The sequence below is a fragment of the Arachis ipaensis genome, chromosome B6, assembly GCF_059453495.1.
Source record: "Arachis ipaensis isolate K30076 ecotype BB chromosome B6, ASM5945349v1, whole genome shotgun sequence".
NCBI classification, from domain to species: Eukaryota; Viridiplantae; Streptophyta; class Magnoliopsida; order Fabales; family Fabaceae; genus Arachis; species Arachis ipaensis.
In genome coordinates, this window is record NC_142441.1 from 34,326,388 (window position 1) to 34,337,612 (window position 11,225).

General features: G+C 39.2%; 1 pseudogene; it reads right to left on the bottom strand.

Moving 5' to 3' along the window:
- Nucleotides 1-7,232: 7,232 nt before the first annotated feature.
- LOC148555106 (uncharacterized) lies at nt 7,233-8,963 on the bottom strand (annotated as a pseudogene).
- Nucleotides 8,964-11,225: the final 2,262 nt, after the last annotated feature.

Genomic DNA, 11,225 nt, shown 5'->3' on the forward strand with positions numbered 1-11,225 from the left:
GTAAGGTTGGCGTTCAACTTGCCAATGATGCAAGAAAACGCACGCCTCTACACTAGAAGAGTCAACTTTGATCAAAGGTTGGACCAAGTCCTCATGGACATATGTGTGAAAGGAGCTCAATGGAAAGTTGACTCAAGAGGCAAGCCGGTTTAATTGAGAAGACCGGACCTTAAGCCTGTAGCTAGAGGATGGTTGGAGTTCATCCAACGCTCTATCATTCCTACTAGCAACCGGTCTGAAGTTACTATAGACCGGGCCATCATGATCCATAGTATCATGATTGGAGAGGAAGTAGAAGTTCATGAGATTATACCTCAAGAACTCTACAAGGTGGCTGACAAGTCCTCCACTTTGGCAAGGTTAGCCTTTCCTCACCTCATTTGCCACCTCTGCAATTCGGCTGGAATTGACATAAAGGGAGACATCCTCATTGAAGAGGACAATCTCATCACTAAAAAAAAGATGGAGCAAACAAGAGATCATGGACCTCAACAAGAGCATGAGAAAATTCCTCACCATGAAATCCCTGAGATGCCTCAAGGGATGCACTTTCCTCCACAAAACTATTGGGAGCAAATCAACACCTCCCTAGGAGAATTAAGTTCCAACATAGGACAACTAAGGATGGAACACCAAGAGCACTCCATGATTCTCCATGAGATTAGAGAAGATCAAAGAGCTATGAGGGAGGAGCAACAAAGACAAGGAAGAGACATAGAGGAGCTCAAGAGCACCATTGGTTCTTCAAGAAAAGGAAGACGCCACCCTCACTAAGGTGGACCCGTTCCTTAATCTCTTTGTCTATTTATTTTTCTCTATTTTTCGTTTACTATGCTTTATGTTTATGTTTGTGTCTTATTACATTATTATTAGTATTTAAGTGTCTATGTCTTAAAGCTATGAATGTCCTATGAATCCATCACCTTTCTTAAATGAAAAATGCTTTAATTACAAAAGAACAAGAAGTACATGAATTTTGAATTCATCCTTGAAATTAGTTTAATTATTTTGATGTGGTGACAATACTTTTTGTTTTCTGAATGAATGCTTGAACGGTGCATATGTCTTTTGATATTGTTGTTTATGAATGTTAAATATGTTAGCTCTTGAAAGAATGATGAAAAGGAGAAATGTTATTGATAATTTGAAAAATCATAAAATTGATTCTTGAATCAAGAAAAAGCAGTGAATACAAAAGCTTGCGAAAAGAAAAAAAGAAGAAAAGAAAAATGGCAAAAAAAGAAAAAAAAGAGAATGAAAAAAGAAAAGGCAAGCAGAAAAAGCCAAAAGCTCTTTAAAACAAACAAGAGCAAAAAGCCAATAGCCCTTAAAACCAAAAGGCAAGGGTAAAAAGGATCCAAGGCTTTGAGCATTAATAGATAGGAGGGCCTAAAGGAATAAAATCATGGCCTAAGCGGCTAAACCAAGCTGTCCCTAACCATGTGCTTGTGGCATGAAGGTGTCAAGTGAAAACTTGAGACTGAGCGGTTAAAGTCGAGGTCCAAAGTAAAAAGAAGAGTGTGCTTAAGAACCCTGGACACCTCTAATTGGGGACTTTAGCAAAGCTGAGTCACAATCTGAAAAGGTTCACTCAGTTATGTGTCTATGGCATTTATGTATCCGGTGGTAATACTGGAAAACAAAGTGCTTATGGCCACGGCAAGACTCATAAAGTAGCTGTGTTCAAGAATCAACATACTGAGCTAGGAGAATCAATAACACTATCTGAATTCTGAGTTCCCATAGATGCCAATCATTCTGAACTTCAAAGGATAAAGTGAGATGCCAAAACTGTTCAGAGGCAAAAAGCTACTAGTCCCGCTCATCTAATTGGAGCTAAGTTTCATTGATATTTGGAATTTATAGTATATTCTCTTCTTTTCATCCTATTTGATTTTCAGTTACTTGGGGACAAGCAACAATTTAAGTTTGGTGTTGTGATGAGCGGATACTTTATACGCTTTTTGGCATTGTTTTTACATAGTTTTTGGTATGATTTAATTAGTTTTTAGTATATTTTTATTAGTTTTTAAATAAAAATCACATTTCTGGACTTTACTATGAGTTTGTGTGTTTTTCTGTGATTTCAGGTAATTTCTGGCTGAAATTGAGGGACTTGAGCAAAAATCAGATTCAGAGGCTGAAGAAGGACTGCAGATGCTGTTGGATTCTGACCTCCCTGCACTCAAAGTGGATTTTCTGGAGCTATGGAAGTCCAAATAGCGCGCTCTCAATTGGGTTGGAAAATAGACATCCAGGGCTTTCCAGCAAACTGGTGTTCAATGCAAACTGGCGTTCAACGCCAGCTTTCTGCCCTATTCTGGCGTTAAACGCCAAAAACAGGTTGCAAAGCAGAGTTAAACGCCAGAAACAAGTTACAAACTGGCGTTTAACTCCAAGGAAGATCTCTACACGTGAAAGCTTCAATGCTCAGCCCAAGCACACACCAAGTAGGCCCAGAAGTGGATTTCTGCATCATTTACTTATTTCGGTAACCCTAGTAACTAGTTTAGTATAAATAGAACTTTTTACTATTGTGTTAGGAATTTTTTGATCATTTTTGAGACTATCCTTGTATCACTTTTGATCTCTTGATCACGTTTAGAGGGCTGGCTATTCGGCCATGCCTGGACCTTGTTCTTATGTATTTTTAACGGTAGAGTTTCTACACACCATAGGTTAATGTGTGGAGCTCTGTTGTTCCTCATGAATTAATGCAAAGTACTATTGTTTTTCTATTCAACTCAAGCCTATTTCTTCTCTAAGATATTCATTCGCACACAAGAACATGATGAATGTGATGATTATGTGATGCTCATCACCATTCTCACTTATGAACGCGTGCCTGACAAACACTTCCGTTCTACATGAAAGCAAGCTTGAATGCATATCTCTTAGCCTCCTGATCTACGATCAGAGTCTTCGTGGTATAGGCTAGAATTATTGGCGGCCATTCTTGAGATCCGGAAAGTCTAAACCTTGTCTGTGGTATTCCGAGTAGGATCTAGGAAGGGATGGCTGTGACGAGCTTCAAACTCGCGAGTATTGGGCATAGTGACAGACGCAAAAGGATTACTGAATCCTATTCCAGTATGATCGAGAACCGACAGATGATTAGCCGTGCAGTGACAGCGTATTTGGACCATTTTCACTGAGAGGATGGGATGTAGCCATTGACAACGGTGATGCCCAACATACAGCTTGCCATAGAAAGCAGTATGAAGGATTGGATGAAGGCAGTAGGAAAGCAGAGATTCAGAAGGAACTAAGCATCTTCATACGCTTATCTGAAATTTTCACCAATGAATTACATAAGTATCTCTATCTTTATTTTACGTTTTATTTATCTTTTAATTATTAAAACTCTATAACCATTTGAATCTGCCTAACTGAGATTTACAAGGTGACCATAGCTTGCTTCAAACCGAAAATCTCTGTGGGATCGACCCTTACTCACGTAAGGTTTATTACTTGGACGACTCAGTGCACTTGCTAGTTAGTTGTGCGAAGTTGTGACAAAGAATTAAGATTATGAACGTGCGTATTAAGTTTTTGGTGCCGTTACCAAGGAATGAGCGATCACGATTTCGTGCACCAACTGCGCCGACGCTTGTGGAGGAGAGCAACGCGCAGAAACCCGTGAAGGAGAGCAACGTGCCGACGACCGTGGAAGGGAGCACCGCGCTGTCGACAGCACTGCAATTGAGAGCTGCAGTCATTGTATAGGAGAGCCGCGATCGGTGGAGGGTGTGTGGCCGTCTGTGGTTCATTTCAAATGTTAGGGTTATGGTATAGTGATGAAGTGATGAAGCTAAGTGATAAATCAAGTGATGAACTGATGAAGCAATTATGTCTTTTCTTTCTTTATTTTTTTCTAAGTTATTTGATTGGAAAATAATTGGTGGGAATTGGTGCACGAAATCACAATCACACTTTTGCAATTCCGCACAACTAACCAGCAAGTGCACTAGGTCATCCAAGTAATACCTTACGTGAGTAAAGGTCGATCCCACGGAGATTGTTGGCTTGAAGCAAGCTATGGTTATCTTGTAACTCTTAGTCAGGATATCAATAATTCTCAGATTTAATTGTAAAAAGTAAAAGAACATGAAATAAATACTTGTTTTGCAGTAATGGAGAACAGGTTGAGGTTTTGGAGATGCTCTATCTTCTGAATCTCTGCTTTCCTACTGTCTTCTTCTTCATGCACGCAAGGCTCCTTCCATGGCAAGCTGTATGTTGGTGGATCACCGTTGTCAATGGCTACCATCCGTCCTCTCAGTGAAAATGGTCCAAATGCGTTGTCACCGCACGGCTAATCATCTCTCGGTTCTCACTCATGTTGGAATAGGATCCATTGATCCTTTTGCGTCTGTCACTATGCCCAGCACTCGTGAGTTTGAAGCTCATCACAGTCATCCCTTCTCAGATCCTACTCGGAATACCACAGACAAGGTTTAGACTTTCTGGATCTCAGGAATGGCCGCCAATAATTCTAGCTTATACCACGAAGACTCTGATCTGAATCAGGAGGCTAAGAGATAAGCACTCAATCTAAGGTAGAACGGAGGTGGTTGTCAGGCACACATTCATAGGTTGAGAATGGTGATGAGTGTCACAGATCATCACATTTATCAAGTTGAAGTATGAGTGAATATCTTAGAATAGAAGTAAGCGTGATTGAATGGAAAACAGTAGTAATTGCATTAATTCATCAGAACACAGTAGAGCTCCTCACCCCAACCATGGGGTTTAGAGAATCATGCCATAGAAGATACAATATGAAACGTGTAGAGTGTCATGAGGTACAAGATGAATCACTAAAAGTAGTTTTTATAATAAACTAGTGACCTAGGGTTACAGAAAATGAGTAAGCTAGAATAGTTAGTGTAAAAATCCACTTCCGGGGCCCACTTGGTGTGTGCTTGGGCTGAGCATTGAAGCTTTCACGTGTAGAGACCTTTCTTGGAGTTAAACGCCAGCTTTGGTGCCAGTTTGGGCGTTTAACTCCAGCTTTCATGCCAGTTCTGGCGTTTTGACGCCAGAATTTCTATGCTGACTTAGAACGCCGGTTTGGGCCATCAAATCTTGAGCAAAGTATAAACTATTATATATTGTTGGAAAGCCCAGGATGTCTACTTTCCAACGCAATTGAGAGCGCACCAATTGAGCTTCTGTAGCTCCCAACAATCCACTTCGAGTGCAGGGAGATCAGAATCCAACAGCATCTGCAGTCCTTTTTCAGCCTTTGAATCATATTTTTGCTCAGGTCCTTCAATTTCAGCCATAAAATACCTGAAATTACAGAAAAGCACACAAACTCATAGTAAAGTCCAGAAATGTGATTTTTGAATAAAAACTAATAAAAACATAATAAAAACTAACTAAAATATACTAAAAACATACTAAAAACAATGCCAAAAAGCATATAAATTATCCACTCATCACAACACCAAACTTAAATTGTTACTTGTCCCCAAGCAACTGAAAATCAAATAGGATAAAAAGAAGAGAATATACTATAAATTCCAAATTATCAATGAAACTTAGCTCCAATTAGATGAGCGGGACTAGTAGCTTTTTGCCTCTGAACAGTTTTGGCATCTCACTTTATCCCTTGAAGTTTAGAATGATTGGCATCTCTAGGAACTCAGAATTTAGATAGTGTTATTGATTTCCCTAGTTCAGTATTGTTGATTCTTGAACACAGTTACTTTATGAGTCTTGGCCGTGACCCTAAGCATTTTGTTTTCCAGTATTACCACCGGATACATAAATGCCACAGACACATAACTGGGTGAACCTTTCCAGATTGTGACTCAGCTTTGCTAGAGTCCCCAATTAGAGGTGTCCAGAGCTCTTAAGCACACTCTTTTTGCTTTGGACCACGACTTTAACCGCTCAGTCTCAAGTTTATACTTGACACCTTCACGCCACAAGCACATGGTTAGGGACAGCTTGGTTTAGCCGCTTAGGCCTGGATTTTATTCCTGTGGGCCCTTCTATCCACTGATGCTCAAAGCCTTGGATCCTTTTTATTACCCTTGCCTTTTGGTTTAAAGGGCTATTGGCTTTTTCTGCTTGCTTTTTCTTTTTCTTCTATATTTTTTTCTTTTCTTTTTTATTTTATTTTATTTTATTTTTTTCGCAAGCTTTTCACTGCTTTTTCTTGCTTCAAGAATCAATTTTTTTTTCAGATTATCAATAACGTTTCTTCTTTTCCATCATTCTTTCAAGAGCTAACAATTTTAACATTCATAAACAACAAATTCAAAAGACATATGCACTGTTCAAGCATTCATTCAGAAAACAAAAAGTATTGTAACCACATCAAAATAATTAAACTAATTTCAAGGATGAATTTGAAATCATGTACTTCTTGTTCTTTTGTGATTTAAAACATTTTTCCTTTAAGAAAGGTGATGGATGCATAGGACATTCATAGCTTTAAGACATAAACTTTAAATTTTATTAAGGGTAAAGTATACTTTTGTCCCTGAAGTTTACTAAAAGTTTCAAAATTACCCCTAAGTTTCAATTTGTTTCAATTTTATCCCAGAAGTTTTCGATTTGCATCAATTTTATCCCTGAACGTTAACAGCATTGAAATTACTAACAGACATTAGTGACGTGGCAATAAAGGAGTTCTATGTGGCAACTATGTGTGTGAGTCATTTCTAAAATGTTTTTTAAAATAATTTTTAATTTTTTGTTTAAAAATTTATATTACAAAAATGATATGGCTAAAAATCCCAACCTCAAACCCTAAAATTAACTTCTTCATTTACGTCTTCATCTTCATCTTCTTCACTGTGTGTAAGAATAAGAAACCCTAACGAATGGCTTCCCAAGGCTCTGTATCATCACAAAAAAGCAGTCGGAGACGACGAACGCTTACATGCAACTGTGGTGAACCCCCTGTACTGAGATGGTCGAAGACACCAGAAAATCCCGGCCGGAGATTTTGGGGCTGTGTATACTTTGATGTAAGTTTTGAGTGCTTTTTATTTTGATGTCTTCATGAGTTTCTTCAAGTTCTTCAAGTTCTTTTTTTATTTTTTTGTCTTCCAGAAGTTTCATGAGTGTATACTAATTCACAGCAATTTATAACTATACATAAAAGAATATTACAAGAACATTAACATATAGTGCAGAAGCCACATGACTAACTAATTCACAGCAATTTATACATAAAAATATAGTGCAAAATCTTAATTACACTAAAATACAGGTTAGTAAATTACCTTTTGTTGGTCAGACATGAACATGCTACGTAATAATTTATCCGCTCCTATATCATCAATTAGGTTTGAGAGGAACCACGTCTATGAATCTTTTGTCTCAGCCTCCACGACCGCATATGCTATAGGTAGCATCTGGTCATTCGGATCCCACCCCATAGCAACTAATAGCCATCCTCCATATGGTGTCTTCAAAAAGCAACCATCAAGCCCTATCATAGGCCTACACTTTATGAAACTTTCCTTGTAGGCCTTTAAGCAAATATAAATCCTATGAAATCGTGGACTTAGGTCAACTGATGTATCGGGGTGCTCAGTTTGGGCTGCTGGAGGTAATTGGACATGCAGCTTCACAGATGAACTAGGATTGGTGTGGAGTAACTCATGGCAATAGTCGTAAAGTCTTCTATACTGCTCCCTAAAAGTTCCATTAATGTCAACCAGTGCAATCTGCTTGGCCCGAAATGCCTTTGCTCTTGAAATCTGCACATTCCACTTCCTAAGAGTCCTACTTTGTATGGTGCCCAGCTTCAACTTCGGATTCTCTTCTACTTTTCTCCTGAAGACCTTCACCAGCCACTTCGACTTCATCACTTTTATGTCAAATACAGTGTTACAAGAATGATGATCATTAACTGTTCTTAGCTGCCAACTATCTTCATTGGCCATCTTCACCGCATATGCAAACCATTCACACCCATCTCCACACTTAGCCCTCACCCGAACATTGTCCACCACTGGAAATTTTATGTTTCTCCCAGTATGAACAGCATATGATGTCACAGCTTCCTTGAACTCCTCTCTTGTTGCATAGAGAGTTCCAGCCTCCCACTTATACTTACTCATATCCTTCAACTCCTTGTGAACGGGAAATTTCTTCTTGCTGGCTTCATCATCCTCACTCGATACCTCCTCTAATTCATCACTGTTCAATCCTTCATCATCGCTTAAACGAGAGCTCTTTCTCTTCCCAGCATCCACCTTTTGAGTTTTCTTTAACTTCTCGACAGCACTCTTACTTTTCTTAGACTTTCTTATATCTTGGTGCATCTCCCCAAGAGTTATATCAACATCAAATAGCCCATCATCACCACAATAATCATCTTCACTATCACTAAAATGTAGATCAGAATCAGCCTCATAATCTGGGTCATCAGTGTCATCCTCTTCTTCACTATTGTCCCCATCACCAACATTCTGTAGCACTTCTTCAGCAGATAAATAGGCATCAACTAATCCCTGTATTTGGGCCTCCATATCCACCCCTCCACCTTGGGCTTCTGCTTGAATATTTTGGGCCTGTCTAATATCACTTGGCCCACTATCAGCATCAACACACTCCTCCTCAACAACTTTGCTGCCACCCCCAACATCTAAATAACCAATGTCGTAACAAAAATCATCAGGGATTGAGGCCTTATGCACCACATACAAATCAACTACCTTTTTTTTAACTCCTATATTTGCCATTTCCATTGCTTCTTCATCACCTTTCAACAACTTCAACCCTTCTAATCTTAATTCAGTATCTTTATACCACAGTACCCCAATGTTCTCAGCAATGTACCCAAGTTTTCCAACCACATCATAAGCCTCTATAACACTCCATCTATCTCTGTCACACCAGTCAACCGTTGTCACCTCACCATCAATATACTCAGTTTTACCCTTATCACTACAAAACCTACCCCTGTGATGAACTCTAACACTGAAATCATCCATCCTGCCGTTATAAAAAGATGTTCAGACCAAAGAACAGAGTAACTAATCATTAAAAAATATAGACCACCTCAAAGTTATATTTTTCACTAAAACAGAACAGAAATCCCTCAATCCCTGAATGCAATAAAATCCTAACAGCAATCAACAGTATTAAAAAAAACCCTAAATCCTAACCGTTCAGACATGCAGTAGCAAAATTGACTAGAATGGTGGCCTACCTCGTCAGAAACCTTGATCAGAATGACGCTATCCAAGTTTGAATGGTTGATGACTGAATGTTATCCCAGACTCCTCTCTCAGTCTTGACGGCGTCACAACATGCGCCGTCCTGTACGTCGCTGTGGCAGACTGTAGTTGACGGTGCGACGTCTGACCACCTACCAAGCTTCCTCCTGTGACTTTGTTTCTCTGGCAATGTTCCTTACTGGCAAAGGGAAGACAAACGGGTTATGTTTGAAAAAGGATGCCAATTGGTTTACTTGGGTTACTCAGCCATGGGTATTTTGGGGGTTTCACATTTCTTGCCACATCACACACTATACTTTGTCATATCACTAACGTCCGTGAGTAATTTAAACGGCGTCAACTTAAAGGATAAAATTGATGCAAATTGAAAACTTCTGGGATAAAATTGAAACAAATTGAAACTTAGGGGTAATTTTGAAACTTTTAGTAAACTTCAGGGACAAAAAGTATACTTTACCCTTTTATTAATTATGGAATAAAAATAAGACTCAAAAATAAATATAAGAGCAGACCAATAATAATAGAAGACAGAAAATTAAAAACAGAAAAATAAATAACTCTTAAAATAGATTCCTAAAGGTTATCACAGAGTTAGGACTCAACAAGCTTGATTTTGAGAAGTGGATGCTCCTTCAATCTGTGGGGTGTTTGGTCCTTCAAGGGAGAGCTTCTGGCGCTTCAGCTCCTGTAGCTCATGCCCCTGCTTCTCCTGTTCCTTAAGCAGCTTGCAGAGCATGCAATTTTGATTCTGCTGTTCTTCTTTAAGTTGATCCACAGCTTCTTGCAGCTTAGTGACAGATGCTTCTAGGCGGGTCCAGTAGTCAATTTCAGGGATTTCTGGGAGGAACTCCTGCGCCCTCCTTTTGATGGAGTTGTCTTGCACTTGTTGTCCTTCCATTGACTTCTTAGTGATTGGGTGTTCGATTGGGATGAATTCATCTACTCCCATCCTCACCCCAACATCTTTACATAGCAGAGAAATTAAGCTTGGGTAGGCCAGTTTGGCTTCAGTGGAGTTCTTGTTTGCAATTGTGTAAATCTCACAAGAAATCAGATGATGAATCTCCACTTCATTTTCCAACATAATACAATGAATCATCACTGCTCTTTTGATAGTGACCTCAGAGCGGTTGCTGGTGGGTAGTATGGAACGCCCAATAAAGTCCAACCAGCCTCTTGCAACTGGTTTGAGATCTCCTCTCTTGAGTTGGTTTGGGACACCTTTTGAATTGGTTATCCACTTAGTTCCAGGGAGGCATATGTCCTCTAGAACTTGGTCCAACCCCTTATCTTCTCTCACCATTCTCCTATTAAAAGATTCTGGATCATCTTGTAGTTGAGGCAGTTTGAAGACCTCTCTTATTTTGTCCAGATGAAAGTAAATAATCCTCCCTCTGACCATGGTTCGGTAGGTATGAAAGGCAGTTCCAGTTATTCTCTGCTTATCTGTCAACCACAGATTTGAATAGAATTCCTGAACCATGTTTCTTCCAATCCTTGTTTCAGGATTAGCTAGAATTTTCCATCCTCTGTTTCGAATTTGCTCTTGGATCTCCGGATATTCGTCTTCTTTCAGATCGAATTTAACTTCTGGGATCACTGATCTTAGACCCATTATTTTATGGTAATGGTCTGCATGTTCTTTAGTGAAGAACCTCTCTTGATTCCAAAGACTCTTTGGAGTATTCTCTTTCTTGCCTCTTGAATTGGTTTGTTTTCCCTTAGAAGCCATGATCTTGATGAGTCTTAGCTCGGTGATCACGAAAAAACACACCAAACTTAGAGGTTTGCTTGCCCTCAAGCAAAAGAAAGGAAAGGGGAGAGAGAGGAGGAGAGGCAAATTCGAATGGTGGAGAGGTGGGGATGGCCAAATGTGTATTTATAAGTGGAGGGGAGGGATTTCGAAAATTTTGAAAAAGATATGACATAAAGATATGATTGGTTGAAGAAAATAGAATCATGATATGAAAAAGATGAGATTTTTAATTGAAAAAGATATAAAGAGGTTAAATCTGA